The 17,299-nt window shown below is 42.5% G+C and overlaps 1 long non-coding RNA gene across 1 annotated transcript; it reads left to right on the top strand.

Annotated features, from left to right (window-relative positions):
* The first annotated feature begins 15,454 nt into the window (after positions 1 to 15,454).
* Positions 15,455 to 16,968, top strand: LOC112245441. Its single transcript, XR_002952735.2, has 3 exons — positions 15,455 to 15,611; positions 16,068 to 16,134; positions 16,485 to 16,968. It is a non-coding gene; the product is annotated as an uncharacterized LOC112245441 (long non-coding RNA).
* Positions 16,969 to 17,299: the final 331 nt, after the last annotated feature.

The raw sequence follows: 17,299 nt of genomic DNA, 5'->3' as shown, positions 1-17,299 counted from the left end.
TGAGTACAGGACATAACAAGGCTGCTTCCAACTGTTCTGCCACAGATGCTGGGAGCTGACACTGTCGTATCCATGTGGGGTCAAACAACATCAGGAGGGCTAGTTCGGAACATTTGAGAACTGATTTTTAGCATTAAAAGACCAAAAAACAGCCAATAATTTCAGGTCCAGTGTTAGGGTTGCTTAGGGTTGCGTAAATTCGAATCTGGTATCAGGATAAATATAACGAGTCACCGATTGTATACTATGTATTTTTTATTAGCTAAGTAATAAAAGGCAAATGCAACTTTCGTATATACGGGCTCACTGTAATACCACGCAGGGCAGAACAGAGAACTGACAAGATGGATGTAAACAGTATTCTTTATACTGTGATAGACAGTTCCAACCCATCTGTTGGCCTATCACAGTAGAGGCTGGGTGTGGTTTAAACTTGCTCAGCCTATTGCAGGCGCTCAGGCGGGTCCCCGCCTCTTGGCGCTTCTGTTGATAGATGTAACTGTTGATAGATGTAACTGTTGCTGTGAAGAACATCCTTGCGCTCATGCTCCATACCGTTATCTCGCACCTGGCTCCTGTTATCTAACAAAAGACCGCTTGTTCTGCAACCCCACGCTCTGAATGTGCCCTGTCTTCTGTATTTTTCCATCATGAGAAAGGCCCATGGCCTTAACCTTTAACAATGTTTCAAGTCAGCTATGTTGCATAACACATACATACATCCACACAAGCCAACAGCAGATAATATTCAATCATATATATGGTAATGGCTATAATGTAAAACACAGGATCCAACACCAGTAACATTGTTGGGCCACAGGTGTGAAAGATTCAGCAGACTGCTGGCATTACACATCTGGCTAAAAGACTACTGTAGCTCTGCTGGAGTCACTTTTATTGATAACTTTGACACCTTCTGGAAACAGAAGATACTCTACAGGAATGAAGGAAGTCCATCCAAATCATCTTGGCTCCTGGACTCAAGGCTGCGTTGAAACAATGACTGGTAAATGATCCAAGACCAGCTTAGTTAATCCCTGCCATTGTGACAATAAGTCGTCATAATGCTGCATCAAATGTACATGATCTTAAGGGAATTGGCAAACACGATGTAATTTAATTTATGTACCCCTAATTGCACCAAATACATCTGTTTATCCTAAAGCCATTGTAAGCAGTAATCATGAGCCTATAAACCAGAGTTACTGTTAGCAGTGAGGTGGTGTGCAATAGCAGGAAGACCACTTAGTGCAGGTTGAGCTGAATAATCAGTTCCAATGTAAATAACATGAGTAAGTCTACCTCTGATAACCTTCCCAGTTAAGCACTAAAACAATCAAGCAACCCAGAAAAGTGCTAAAAATAGCCCATATTAACCCATGTAGCCTAAGAAACAAGGTCCATGAAGTCAATAACTTGCTTGTAACAGATGACATTCATATTCTGACTATATCTGAAACGCACTTAGATAATACCTTTGATGATACAGTGGTAGCAATACATGGTTCTAACATCTACCGAAAGACAGAAATACCAACGGATGTGGTGTTGTGGTGTATATTCAGAACCATATTCCTGTAAAGCTGTAACGCTGCAGATATTTGCTTTAAAGCAGTATCCAAATCCATAGGATGTAGTGGTCACAATATAATAGCCATATATAGGAAAACCTAAGTTCCAAAGGCTGGGCCTAATATACTGAATAAGAGGTCATACAAGAAGTTTTGTAGTGATTCATATGTTGATGTAAAGAATATTTTCTGGTCTGGTGTGTAATGAGGAGCAACCAGACGCTGCACTTGACACATTTATGAAACTACTTATTCCAGTTACTAATAACCACGCACCCATTAAGAAAATAACTGTAAAAACTGATAAATCCCCTTGGATTGATGAGGAATTTAAAAATTGTATGGTTAAGAGGGATGAGGCAAAAGGTATGGCAATTAAGTCTGGCAGCCCAACGGATTGGCAAACGTACTGCAAATTAAGAAATCATGTGACTAAACTAAAGAAAAAGAAACTACACTATGAAACAAAGCTAAATTATCTAAAGAATGATAGTAAAAAGCTTTGGGGCACCTGGACTATATTTATAACTGGATTATATTTGATAGGCTTCCAATAAAGAACGCCCTCTGTGTTCTGTTAGCCTGATAATGTTAATCCTTATCTCCAGCAGTGAAGGAAAGCGTCCTCTGTTTTCGGTCTCAGGTACTAAGTGAAGTTCCTGTCCAAAATAAAGATATATATATATATACAGTAAGGAGAACAAGTATTTGATACACTGCCGATTTTGCAGGTTTTCCTACTTACAAAGCATGTAGAGGTCTGTCCTTTTTATCATAGGTACACCTCAACTGTGAGAGAAGTAATCTCAAACAAAAATCCGGAAAATCACATTGTATGATTTTTAAGTAATTCATTTGCACTTATTGCATGACATAAGTATTTGATACATCAGAAAAGCAGAACTTAATATTTGGTACAGAAACCTTTGTTTCCTATAGTTCTTGACCAGGTTTGCACACACTGCAGCAGGGATTTTGGCCCACTCCTCCATACAGACCTTCTCTATATCCTTCAGGTTTCGGGGCTGTCGCTGGGCAATACGGACTTTCAGCTCCCTCCCGAAATGTTCTATTGGGTTCAGGTCTGGAGACTGGCTAGGCCACTCCAGGACCTTGAGATGCTTCTTACGGAGCCACTCCTTAGTTGCCCTGGCTGTGTGTTTCGGGTCGTTGTCATGCTGGAAGACCCAGCCACGACCCATCTTCAATTCTCTTACTGAGGGAAGGAGGTTGTTGGCCAAGGTCTCGCGATACATGGCCCCATCCATCCTCCCCTCAATACAGTGCAGTCGTCCTGTCCTCTTTGCAGAAAAGCATCCCCAAAGAATGATGTTTCCACCTCCATGCTTCATGGTTGGGATGGTGTTCCTGGGGTTGTACTCATCCTTCTTCTTCCTCCAAACACGGCGAGTGGAGTTTAGACCAAAAAGCTCTATTTTTGTCTCAACAGACCACATGACCTTCTCCCATACCCCGTCTGGATCATCCAGATGGTCATTGGCAAACTTCAGACGGGCCTGGACATGCGCTGGCTTGAGCAGGGGGACCTTGCGTGCGCTGCAGGATTTTAATCCATGACGGCGTAGTGTGTTACTAAAGGTTTTCTTTGAGACTGTGGTCCCAGCTCTCTTCGGATCATTGACCAGGTCCTGCCGTGTAGTTCTGGGCTGATCCTTCACCTTCCTCATGATCATTGATGCCCCACGAGGTGAGATCTTGCATGGAGCCCCAGACCGAGGGTGATTGACCGTCATCTTGAACTTCTTCCATTTTCTAAAAATTGCGCCAACAGTTGTTGCCTTCTCACCAAGCTGCTTGCCTATTGTCCTGTAGCCCATCCCAGCCTTGTGCAGGTCTACAATTTTATCCCTGATGTCCTTACACAGCTCTCTGGTCTTGGCCATTGTGAAGAGGTTGGAGTCTGTTTGATTGAGTGTGTGGACAGCTCTGACTTAGAATACGTGGACAACTACAAATACTTAGGTGTCTGGTTAGACTGTAAACTCTCCTTCCAGACCCATATCAAACCCCTCCAATCCAAAGTTAAATCTAGAATTGGCTTCCTATTTCGCAACAAAGCATCCTTCACTCATGCTGCCAAACATACCCTTGTAAAACTGACCATCCTACCAATCCTCGACTTTGGCGATGTCATTTACAAAATAGCCTCCAATACCCTACTCAACAAATTGGATGCAGTCTATCACAGTGCAATCCGTTTTGTCACCAAAGCCCCATATACTACCCACCATTACCCACCATGACCTGTACGCTCTCGTTGGCTGGCCCTCGCTTCATACTCGTCGCCAAACCCACTGGCTCCAGGTCATCTACAAGACCCTGCTAGGTAAAGTCCCCCCTTATCTCAGCTCGCTGGTCACCATAGCATCTCCCACCTGTAGCACACGCTCCAGCAGGTATATCTCTCTAGTCACCCCCAAAACCAATTCTTTCTTTGGCCGCCTCTCCTTCCAGTTCTCTGCTGCCAATGACTGGAACGAACTACAAAAATCTCTGAAACTGGAAACCCTTATCTCCCTCACTAGCTTTAAGCACCAACTGTCAGAGCAGCTCACAGATTACTGCACCTGTACATAGCCCACCTATAATTTAGCCCAAACAACTACCTCTTTCCCTACTGTATTTTATTTATTTATTTATTTTGCTCCTTTGCACCCCATTATTTTTATTTCTACTTTGCACATTCTTCCATTGCAAATCTACCATTCCAGTGTTTTACTTGCTATATTGTATTTACTTTGCCACCATGGCCTTTTTTTGCCTTTACCTCCCTTATCTCACCTCATTTGCTCACATCGTATATAGACTTATTTGTATTGCTTTTAATCTTTTTAATGAAGTTATCTTATTAACACTTTGTTCTAGCTAGCTATTTGTGTAGGTAGCTATCAAGTAAACGCAATACTGTATTATTGACTGTATGTTTGTTTTACTCCATGTGTAACTCTGTGTCGTTGTATGTGTCGAACTGCTTTGCTTTATCTTGGCCAGGTCGCAATTGTAAATGAGAACTTGTTCTCAACTTGCCTACCTGGTTAAATAAAGGTGAAATAAAAATAAATAAATAAAAGGTGTCTTTTATACAGGTAACGAGTTCAAACAGGTGCAGTTAATACAGGTAATGAGTGGAGAACAGGAGGGCTTCTTAAAGAAAAACTAACGGGTCTGTGAGAGACGGAATTCTTACTGGTTGGTAGGTGATCAAATACTTATGTCATGCAATAAAATGCAAATTAATTACTTAAAAATCATACTACGTGATTTTCTGGATTTTTGTTTTAGATTCAGTCGTCTCTCACAGTTGAAGTGTACCTATGATAAAAATCACAGACCTCTACATGCTTTGTAAGTAGGAAAACCTGCAAAATCGGCAGTGTATCAAATACTTCTCCCCACTGTATATATATAAAAGAGTTCAGAAGTCAACTAAACATTAGCTAGCCAGTTAGCTGCATCTTTAGCGCCCAGTTGCTCCCATTTCATTCTCCGCCTCCTTATCATCCTGCTGTCCGGGCCCATCCTCGGCATCCGTAAAGGAAAGCACTCTCTTTGTGGGGTGGGGATGGGCGTGTAGACCTGTCGCCCGGGAGACCTCTCCGACATTCCTTTGCCTCTTTTGCCGAGGTGAAGGAAAGATGCTCACCGTTGAAAGTAGTAAGTCACAGGATAGCAGGATAGATCATAAAAGAGGGTATGCCCTGTGTGTTCAACTCCCTCTGGACATCTGCAAGTGCTTTCCTTTGCTCATTTGTGAAGGCACTGTAGTCCGCATAAAAACGTATGGCTCTCCTGGCATCTTGGATGGGTGCATTCTTTCTTGCTTCCTGCGCTCCTTGTAGAATAGAGTTGCGGTCTTGGTATCTAATAACCTTGAAGACCATGGTCTGGGTGTTGTCCTCCTTTGCATTTTCGTTGTAGATCATGGGGGCCATTTGAATCGGAGTAGTACCAAGGTACGGAATCCACTTGGGAAGGTTTTCTTGCAGGAAAGCAATTGCATCACCTCCCTCCCGGTTTGTAGCAATCCCTGTGACCCTCACGCTATTGCGTCTGTCTTGATCCTCAAACGGTGCCATTTGGAACCGCATCTTCTCAAGTGCAGATGTTCACGTCCCTTTTTAGGCCCCTTGCCTCAGTCTGAATGTGATCCACCTTTTCTATTAGCGCTCGAACTGATCCCATGTGGATGTCCACTTCATCTTGCAAGGTAGCAACTTGTTCCTTCACTTCTTGAATTGCTGCACCAACAGCGCGTGTAACCACCTCCTCCATCCTCTCTTATTGAAGCTTCTGATTGGCTAATTGACATCATTTGAGTCAATTGGAGGTGTACCTGTGGATGTATTTCAAGGCCTACCTTCAAACTCAGTGCCTCTTTGCTTGACATTATGGGAAAATCAAAAGAAATCAGCCAAGACCTCCACAAATATGGTTCATCCTTGCAAGCAATTTCCAAACGCTGAAGGTACCACGTTCATCTGTACAAACAATAGTGTGCAAGTATAAACAACAAGGGACCACGCAGCCATCATATCGCTCAGGAAGAAGACACGTTCTGTCTCGTAGAGATAAATGTACTTTGGTGCGAAAATCAATCCCAGGACAACAGCAACGGACCTTGTGAAGATGCTGGAGGAAACAGGTACAACAGTATCTATATCCACAGTAAAACGAGTCCTATATTGACATATCCTGAAAGGTCGCTCAGAAAGGAAGAAGCCACTGCTCCAAAACCGCCGTAAAAAAAGCCAGACTACGGTTTGCAACTGCACATGGGGACAAAGATCGTACTTTTTGGAGAAATGTCCTCTGGTCTGATGAAACAAAATAGAACTGTTTGGCCATAATGACCATCGTTATGTTTGGAGGAAAAAGGGGGAGGCTTGCAAGCCGAAGAACACCATCCCAACCGTGAAGCACAGGGGTGGCAGCATCATGTTGTCGGGGTCCTTTGCTTCAGGAGGGACTGGTACACTTCACAAACTAGATGGCATCATGAGGGAAGAAAATTATGTGGATATTTTGAAGCAACAGCTCAAGACATCAGTCAGGAAGTTAAAGCTTGGTCGCAAATGGGTCTTCCAAATGGACAATGAACCCAAGGGTACTTCCAAAGTTGTGGCAAAATGGCTTAAGGACAAAGTCAAGGTATTGGAGTGGGCATCACAAAGCCATGACCTCAATCCTATAGAAAATTTGTGGGCAGAAATTAAAAAGCTTTTGCAAGCAAGGAGGCCTACAAACCTGACTCGGATATACCAGCTCTGTAAGGAGGAATGGGCCAATATTCACCCAACTTATTGTTGGAAGCTCGGAGATAGGTACCCAAAACATTTGACCCAAGTAAAACAATTTAAAGGCAATGCTACCAAACACTAATTGAGTGTATGTAAACTTCTGACCCACTGGGAATGTGATGAAAGAAGTAAAAGCTGAAATAAATCATTCTCTCTGAGATTCTGACATTTCACATTCTTAAAATAAAGTGGTGATCCTAACTGACCTAAGACGTGAAATTTTTACTAGGATTGAATGTCAGGAATTGTGAAAAACTGAGTTTAAATGTATTTGGCTAAGGTGTATGTAAACTTCTGACTATAACTGTATAAGAGTCTTTTGACCATTGCGTTTGTAGCTCTCCTTTATAAAGGTGCATTTTCTTGTTGAAAATTGACCTTCTCTGAACTTGAAATTCACCTGCTGCATACAGTGCCTTCTGAATGTATTCAGACCCCTTGACTTTTTCTACATTGTTATGTTACAGCCTTATTCTAAATATATTAAATATAGATATTCTTTAGCAATTTACACACAACACATCATAATAAAGCAAAAACAGATTTTTAGAAATGTTTGCAAGTGTATAAAAAATATATAATGGATAAACCTTGAGCTCAGGTGCATCCTGTTTCCATTGATCATCCTTGATGTTTCTACATCTGGATTGGAGCCTACCTTTGGTAAATTGAATTGTTTGGACATGATTTGGAAAGGCACACACCTGTCTATATAAGGTTCTACAGTTGGCAGTGCATGTCAGAGCAAAAACCAAGCCATGAGGTCGAAGGAATTGTCCGTAGAGTTCCGAGACAGGATTGTGTCGAGGCACAGATCTGAGGAAGGGTACCAAAAAATGTCTGCAGCATTGAAGGTCCCCAAGAACACAGTTGCATCCGTCATTCTTAAATGGAAGAAGTTTGAAACCACCAAAAGTCTTCCTAGAGCTGACTACCCAACCAAACGGCAATCGGGAGAGAAGGGCCTTGGTCAGGGAGGTGACCAAGAACCCGATGGTCACTCCGACAGAGCTCTAGAGTTCCTCTGTGGAGATGGGAGAACCTTCCAATAGGACAACCATCTATGCCTCACTCCACCAATCAGGCCTTTAAGGAAGAGTGGCCTGACTGAAGCCACTCCTCAGTAAAAGGCACATGACAGCCCGCTTGGAGTTTGCCAAAGGCACCTAATCATGTCTAATCAATCACCAGCAGCATACCACCCTGCATACCACTGCTGGCTTGCTTCTGAAGCTAAGCAGGGTTGGTTCTGGTCAGTTCCTGGATGTGAGACCAGGTGGTGTTGGAGGGCCAGTAGGAGGCACTCTTTCCTTTTGTAAAAAAAAAAAGAAAAATAATCCCAATGCCCTGTGTAGGGTGCCATCTTTCGGATGGGACACTAAACGGGTGTCCTGACTCTCTGAGGTCATTAAAGATCCCATGGCACTTATTGTAAGAGTAGGGGTGTTAACCCCGGTGTCCTGGCTAAATTCCCAATCTGGCACTCAAACCATCACGGTCATCTAATAATCCCCACTTTACAATTTGCTCATTCATCCCCCTCCTCTCCCCTGTAACTATTCCCCAGGTTGTTGCTGCAAATGAGAATGTGTTCTCAGTCAACTTACCTGGAAAAATAACAAATAAATAAAGATTCTAAAACCATGAGAATCAAGATTGAATACTTTGGCCTGAATGCCCTGTCCGGGGGTGTCATCGGATGGGGCCACAGTGTCTCCTGTCTCAGCGTCCAGTATTTATGCTGCAGTAGTTAATGTGTCGGGGGGCTAGGGTCAGTTTGTTATATCTGGAGTACTTCTCCTGTCCTATCCGGTGTCCTGTGTGAATTTAAGTATGCTCTTTCTAATTCTCTTTTTCTCTCTTTCTTTCTCTCTCTCTTGGAGGACCTGAGCCCTAGGACCATGCCCCAGGACTACCTGACATGATGACTCCTTGCTGTCCCCAGTCCACCTGGCCGTGCTGCTGCTCAAGTTTCAACTGTTCTGCCTTATTATTATTCGAACATGCTGGTCATTTATGAACATTTGAACATCTTGGCCATGTTCTGTTATAATCTCCACCCGGCACAGCCAGAAGAGGACTGGCCACCCCACATAGCCTGGTTCCTCTCTAGGTTTCTTCCTAGGTTTTGGCCTTTCTAGGGAGTTTTTCCTAGCCACCGTGCTTCTACACCTGCATTGCTTGCTGTTTGGGGTTTTAGGCTGGGTTTCTGTACAGCACTTTGAGATATCAGCTGATGTACGAAGGGCTATATAAATAAATTGTATTTTATTTTATGAAAACTTGCTCCAGAGTGCTCAGGACCTCAGACTGGGGCGAATGTTCAACTTCCAACAGGACAACGAACCAAAGTACACAGTCAAGACAACGCAGGAGTGGCTTCGGGACAAGTCTCTGAATGTCCTTGAGTGGCCCAGCCAGAGCCGGACTTGAACCTGATCGAACATCTCTGGAGAGACCTGAAAATAGCTGTGCAGCAACATTCCCCATCCAACATGACAGCGCTTGAGAAGATCTGCAGAGAAGAATGGGAGAAACTCCCCAAATACAGATGTGCCAAGCTTGTAGCGTCCTACCCAAGAAGACGCAATGCTGTAATCGCTGCCAAAGGTGCTTCAATGAAGTACTGAATACTTATGTAAATGTAATATATATCATTTTTTTTTGCAAAAATAAAGACTCTTAACCTGTTTTTGCATTGCCATTATGCATTATTGTGTGTAGATTGATGAGGGGAAAAAACTATTTAACCAATTTTAGAATAAGGTTCTAACGCCTGAATGCGTTACGTGTTACGTCTGGAGGAAACCTGGCACCATCCCTACGGTGAAGCATGGTGGTGGCAGCATCATGCTGTGGGGATGTTTTTCAGCGGCATGGACTGGGAGACTAGTCAGGATCGAGGGAAAGATGAACAGAGCAAAGTACAGAGAGATGCTTGATGAAAACTTGCTCCAGAGAGCTCAGGACCTCAGACTGGGGTGAAAGTTCACCTTCCAACAGGACAACGACCCTAAGCACACAGCCAAGACAACGCTGGAGTGGCTTCGGGACAAGTCTCTGAATGTCCTTGAGTGTCCTAGTCATAACTCGGACTTGAACCCGATCGAACATCTTTGGAGAGACCTGAAAATAGCTGTGCAGTGGCTTTCCCTTTCCAATCTTACAGAGCTTGAGAGGATCTGCAGAGAAGAATGGGAGAACCTCCCCAAATACAGGTGTGCCAAGCTTGTATCGTCATACTCAAGAAGACTCAAGGCTGTAATCGCTGCCAAAGGTGCTTCAACAAAGTACTGAGTTAAGAGTCTGAATACTAATGTAAAAAAATACATTTTTGCTTTGTCATTATGGGGTATTGTGTGTAGATTGAGGGAAAAACTATTGAATCCATTTTAGAGTAACACTGTAATGTAACAAAATGTGGAAAAAGTCAAGGGGTCTGAATATTTTCCGACGTCACTGCATGTTAACATGGGCTATTTTGAGCACTTTTCTGGGATGCTTGTTTTCATTGCTTTACTGAGAAGCTTAGCAGAAGTAGAAATTCTCATGTTATTTATGTTAGTGCAGGATGAGCTGCACACAGTGGACTTCCTACTAGGGCACACGGCCTCAGTGCTAACAGCATAAATCTGGTTCATAGGCACATGTTTGCTGCATACAATAGCGGTAGGATCAGCAGGGCCATTCAGGGCAGTTAGAGGGAAATAAATTAGGTTAATTAAACATTGTGTCGTCCAGTGCCCTTCGTATAATGTACATTTGTTAAAGCATTATGATGACTCAGTGACACAATGGCAGGGGTTAACTGAGCTGGGCTTGGATCATTGATAAGTCATTGTCTCAACGCAGCCTTATAATGCTGTGAAAGGATCCAGGAAACCAAATGATTTGGGTGTTATCAGATAGATCCTGGAACATATTCCAGTCTGTGCTAGTGAAACAGTCACTGGTACTTCCTGTTTGAGTTTTTGCTCGTAAGCAGGTAGAAGGAGGATAGGGTAATTGTCTGATTTGCCAAAGGGAGTGCGAGGGAGGACGTTGTATATATTTCTGTGTGTGGATTAAAGGGGATCTAGAATTTTCCATTTCCCAGCCCTGGCCACAAGAAATGCCGCCTCTTAATGTCAAATTTATTGTGTGCTTACGGCCCTATACAGATCATTGAGTGCCAGCATTGGTTTGTGGTGGTAAATACTATAGACCGCTACAATAAATATAGATTAAGACTCTCTTGTTAAATAGTATAGTCTGTAGTCGTGAGCTATTTTAACTCAGGTGAGCACAAATTTGAGACCTTAACATTAGAGAACACGAACCAGCTGTTGTTAACAGAGACAGACCCTTCCTCCCTTTGTCTTGCCGTCTGGTTCTGACAATGCATAGAAAAAACAGTCACGACTCTGAGAGACATAGGATATTCCAGTTTTTCAGGTCCCGTTAGCAGGATAGTCTCGAACGGAGCTCATCCAGCTTGTTCTCCAGTGACTGCACGTTCGCCAATAGAGGAGGGCAATGCATTCTATTTGCTTGCCGACCTAATCTGGTCAGGATGCTGCCTCGCCTGCCTCTCTTCCACTTCCTCTTTTGAGTCCAGGGGATTAGGACCGGGTCTGGAGTAAGCAGAATGATAATAAAACATGTAACAAAAAGTCAAATGGAGATGTGATTGCTGATGTCAAAGTTATATGAAGACACAGTTTTATGTTAAGAGTTTTGTATTGGTCTTTCATTGCCATCTAAAAATAAGAGTTGTACTTGTTGAGAAGGGTGCCTAGTAACCTAGTAACCAGGCACACACCCTGTCTTGAGAAAAGGGAGCAGGGAAATGAAACTCAAGACAGACTTTACTGGAAACAAAACTGAAGGGAAAGAGTTTTGTGGCAAATAGCCATTGTGCTCAGCGTGTGCATGAGTCAGCACACACCTCAGGCTGCTGAGGGAAGAACGGCTCATAATAATGGTTGGAACAGAGCAAATGGAATGGGGTCAATGGAAACCATGTGTTGGATGTATTTGATATCATTCCACCTATTCCACTCCAGCCATTACCACAAGCCCTTCCTCCCCAATTAAGGTGCCACCAACCTCCTGTGACACACACACAAACAATGCTGGTTGAGGGTAAATTAGGTGCTTTCCTGTGGCCCTCGGCATTGACAGTTGAGGAGGAGGGGAGGGTTTTTTCAGGGAATAGATGGATGATGCAACGTTTGATCTGTCCTTTTTATTCTGCGGAGTCCTTGGCTAAAGGGTTCAGGGGCGAGTTTCTTTTCCATAGAGATCTAATAGCTTGTATTGTTTTATTGTTTAATGTGCTTTGTATGTAATTCACTTTGCATGCATTTCAATGTCATCAAACCAAAATATTGTATTTGTCTTGTTCATTTACAGTTTCACGGAAAGACTACTGTTTTGTCTTTAGAGTAAAATTGCTATAGTACAAGATAACTTTAACAATAATATAATACATGGTAAGAGTATTTGTTAAACATCAATCCTGAACCAGGAAGTGTCAGTGTCGCCTGCGTCACTTACATCTATGTGTGTGTCCTTCCTTGTGTTGCAGTACTGGTGACCCTCTGTCAGGTCACCATGGAGTTCCCACTCTGTCTGCTTGCTGTGTATTTTATTGTACCTCACATCCACAACATGAATGTGCCTGTGATGAATAAACCTTTTATGGACAATAAAGATTAATGGAATTCAAATGAACCTGTAAACATACAAAATTGTAGGGCCAGAGTTGCCTTGTGGTCTAGCTGTGACTAAAACAAAGTCTTGTCCCACGGTGACAAGGAGGAAGAGAGAAGGCTCCCAAGGGGAGATCACTGGGTCCCTGACCATGTCCTGAGGGGTGTGTTGGGAATCTGTTCACTAGCAGGTACTGACCCTCAGCATGACCTTTCAGGACCTGTGCCCGGTTTCCCAAAAGTATCTTGATGCTAAGGTTCTAAGATTAACTTAGCCTTAAGATACTTCTGGGAAACCGAGCCCTGGTCGGTCGGGCCTGGTGAGCAGAGCCAGGTGACCTTGACGCACCGACGAACCCAAGCGCTAGACACCCGAAAACACCTAGGACGACAAGATGAAGCTCATCCAAAGCACAAAGCTTATATTACTTACCTGAATACTTAAACAATTAATACTTACCTGAATACTTAAACAAGCAATGTAACTATATAGAATGCAGCCAGATGAAGAAACATTATTTTCTTTATTTTGGTTGGCTTCTGGTTGTCCGTGTTTCGGCAGCTCGTGGGGGAACTGCTGATTTAAACACAATCCCAAATACACTACAAGGCTGAAAGCATGATTTCCTTAAATGTTTTTAAAAATGAAAATAAAAATGGAAAGAACCTATCCGACATGGACAAACTTACCTGTGTCATTTGTTTTGTAGATTTGCCATTCAGGTATTTATAAGCTCTCTGATATTGATTTCACATTGCAGAGAACTACTGCAAAATGATACATATAGCTAGTAGTGTAGTGTAAGTAAATCATATCAAATCTACTTGACACATCCTTGAATTGATACATACTAACAATTTCCTATCAGTCTCACTGCATTATTTTATTTGTACTTTTTTGTAATTAGCTTCATGTAGGCCAAGATTACCGTGTAGTTTAGAGCCTTCTCTGGTTTTATACTTCCTTGAATGGGATTGCCCTCTCTCCTGCCCCGCACGCACACATACAGTGCATTCAGAAAGTATTCAGATCCCTTGACTTTTTCCACATTTTGTTACTCTACAGCCTTATTCTAAAATTGATTAAAAAACGATTTTTTTGTCATCAATATACACACATGTAAATAAGGTATTTTTGTGTTTTATATTTAGTCAATTTGCAAACATTTCTAAAAAACTGTTTTCACTTTGTCATTATTGGGTATTAAGTATTCAGACCATTTGCTATCAGACTCTAAATTTAGCTCAGGTGCATCTTGTTTCCATTGATCATCCTTGAGATGTTTCTACAACTTGATTGGAGTCCACCTGTGGTAAATTCAATTGATTGGACATGATTTGGAAAGTCACACCTGTCTATACAATGTCCCACAGTTGACAGTGCATGTCAGAGCAAAAACTAAGCCATGAGGTCAAAGGAATTGTTCGTAGAGCTCTGAGACACGATTGTGTCGAGGCACAGATCTGGAGAAGTGAACCAAAATATTTATTCAGCATTGAAGGTCCCCAAGAACACAGTGGCCTCCATCATTCTTAAATAGAAGAAGTTTGGAACAACCAAGGCTCTTCTTAGAGCTGGCCGCCTGGCCAAACTGAGCAATCGGGGGAGAAGAGCCTTGGTCAGGGAGGTGACCAAGAACCCGATGGTCACTCTGACAGAGCTCCAGAGTTCCTCTGTGGAGATGGGAGAACCTTCCAGAAGGACAACCATCTCTACAGCACTCCACCAATCAGGCCTTTATGGTAGAATGACCAGATGGAAGCCACTCCTCGGTAAAAGGGTCAGGACAGCCCGCTTGGAATTTTCCCCAAAACAGGTTTTGACTCTCAGAACATGAGAAGCAAGATTCTCTTGTCTGATGAAACCAAGATTGAACTGTTTGGCCTGAATGCGTTACGTGTTACGTCTGGAGGAAACCTGGCACCATCCCTACGGTGAAGCATGGTGGTGGCAGCATCATGCTGTGGGGATGTTTTTCAGCGGCATGGACTGGGAGACTAGTCAGGATCGAGGGAAAGATGAACAGAGCAAAGTACAGAGAGATCCTTGATGAAAACTTGCTCCAGAGAGCTCAGGACCTCAGACTGGGGTGAAAGTTCACCTTCCAACAGGACAACAACCCTAAGCACACAGCCAAGACAACGCTGGAGTGGCTTCGGGACAAGTCTCTGAATGTCCTTGAGTGGCCTAGTCATAACTCGGACTTGAACCCGATCGAACATCTTTGGAGAGACCTGAAAATAGCTGTGCAGTGGCTTTCCCTTTCCAATCTTACAGAGCTTGAGAGGATCTGCAGAGAAGAATGGGAGAACCTCCCCAAATACAGGTGTGCCAAGCATGTATTGTCATACTCAAGAAGACTCGAGGCTGTAATCGCTGCCAAAGGTGCTGAATACTAATGTAAAAAAATACATTTTTGCTTTGTCATTATGGGGTATTGTGTGTAGATTGAGGAAAAAACTATTGAATCCATTTTAGAGTAACACTGTAACGTAACAAAATGTGGAAAAAGTCAAGGGGTCTGAATACTTTCCAAATGCACGTCATAGTTTGGTTCTCTTTTAAATACACATTTCCGGGTTATAAAGGAACCAATAAGTGATATATCTCAATTATTATCTGTTAACCAGGTTTACAAAAGTAACCTTGAGTTTTGTTGTGTTGTGTTTGTTCAGCACCTAGTAACCAAAGAAGGCACACCCTATCTGAGAAATAGAGGCAGTGCAAAAAAATAAAATTAAAGATGGATGTTGATGTAAACAAAACAGACAAAGAAAGAAGTAAAGCTTGCTGACACACACACACACACACACACACACACACACAAACAAACACACAATGCAGGCTGCTTGTCTGAGGTGCTGTCAGACAGGGCTAAACAGTTCAGGGTATAGGACGAGTGAGAGTAAGAGGAGGAGCAGGAACAAGAGTAGGAGGAGAAGAAGAGGGTTCTCAGGGTTTATAAGGAAGATGCAGTGATTCATCTGTCCTTTCTATCCTGCGGATATGTCTGCTGAAGGATTCAGGGGTGAGTGTTATCTCTATAATGATGAAGAACTTACTATAAACATTGACCTGTGTTATTTGACCTGATGAATATATAGTTGAGTTTACATAAATTTCAGCATAATTATTGCTTTTACTTTTTAAAGTAAAGTTGATATGACAAACAGGAATGTTTTTTAAAACTTTTAAAAAACTTTTAAAGTACATTTCCTGTCTTATGAATAAGAGCAGTACAAGTTTAATGTGATGTACAGTCATTATCAAATGACAACAGCCTGTTGTTGTTGTTGTTAGTCAGAGAGTAGCAGATTTATTGAGAAAATATGAAAAATAATTCAATGAATAGCTTTTGAATTATTGATAAACCATGTAATACATTGAATTCAGAATCAGAAAAAGAGTCTGAAAAAAGGGAAGTGACCATGTTTTGTAATTATTGACTGCGTCACATCTAAGTCTGTCATTCCTTGTGTTTCAGGGCTGGTGAACATAACCCTTTAACAGGTCACCATGGAGTCCCATTCTGTCTGCTTGCTATGAATCATGTAAATATCTCTGTTTGAAGTATCTCTGTAAAATAATATATTACTGTTCAGAGATGTCAGGTCCTAGATAATGTATCTGTAAAAAAAGGAGACAAGTAGACTTCCTTTTTATTGCTGTAAATCAAGAAATGTCTCACAACTACTCAGAACTGTCAATAAGTCAATAAGTCTGTATTGGGACACGTTCAATGATACGTATCAAGACCTCTACTGCTGCTGTTTTCTCTGCCACTCCCTTGCATCACCAGTGATAAAGTACTGTTTGATAAAGGTTTATGAGCAAATGTGAAGGTTTTGTTGTGGTGAAGGTTTATGAAATGTAGTACTGAACACAATCCCTCTTCCCACAGTGAGGAGGAGGAGGAGGAGGAGGAGGAGGAGGAGAAGAAATCCTGGGCTAGACTAAGGGCGGGTCGCGCCTCCCCCGCGACCGTCCGGTCATGAGAAAACTACACATCGGGTGCGGCCTTCACTAGGGAGTAACGCAACAGTGGTGCTGCCTACCGCAGGAACAAGGCCGATGCGTCGTGTTCCCATGCCGGGCCAGCAGGGGGTGACGTGTGCAGAGCCAGTGCTGCAGAAATGCAGTGACCTCGAAACAACTAACCAAAACTCAGACTACAGAAGCAAAACCACAAAAGCCAAAACTACTTTCCACTTCCCTTTTTCCCTTTGGCTTCTGGTGGTCTGCGTGCTTGGTTAGGTGGGCTCGAGGGAGGGGCCTGCTGATAAACACAATCCCATAATAGATTCACCTAAAAAGGCTGTACGCAACATTTACTGTAAAAACCAATGAAAATGTGAAAATAAAACTGTAAACACATGCAACTTTAACATGTTTTGTCCAGTGTCTGTTGTTTCTATGTGTTGTTTATTCCATATTATAAACTGAGTGGTTCGAGTCTTGAATGCTGATTGGCTGAAAGCTGTGGTATATCAGACCTTATACCATGGGTATGACAAAAAAATACTATTTACTGTTCTAATTACATTGGTAAGAAGTTTATGATGGCAATAAGGCACCTTGTGGGATAGTGCTAAATTGCCAATTTACCACCCCTCCTTGGGCCTTATTGCTTAATTGTATCCTTTCACCAAAATATAGTATGTTTGAATTCTCTATTGATGTATTGACCAAATGAGTCTTTCCCTCATCGGTCCTACT

Source organism: Oncorhynchus tshawytscha, linkage group LG06 (genome assembly GCF_018296145.1).
Source record: "Oncorhynchus tshawytscha isolate Ot180627B linkage group LG06, Otsh_v2.0, whole genome shotgun sequence".
Classification (NCBI taxonomy): Eukaryota; Metazoa; Chordata; class Actinopteri; order Salmoniformes; family Salmonidae; genus Oncorhynchus; species Oncorhynchus tshawytscha.
Note: the sequence above shows the minus strand (reverse complement) of the source record. Positions and strands in the feature narration are given on the sequence as shown.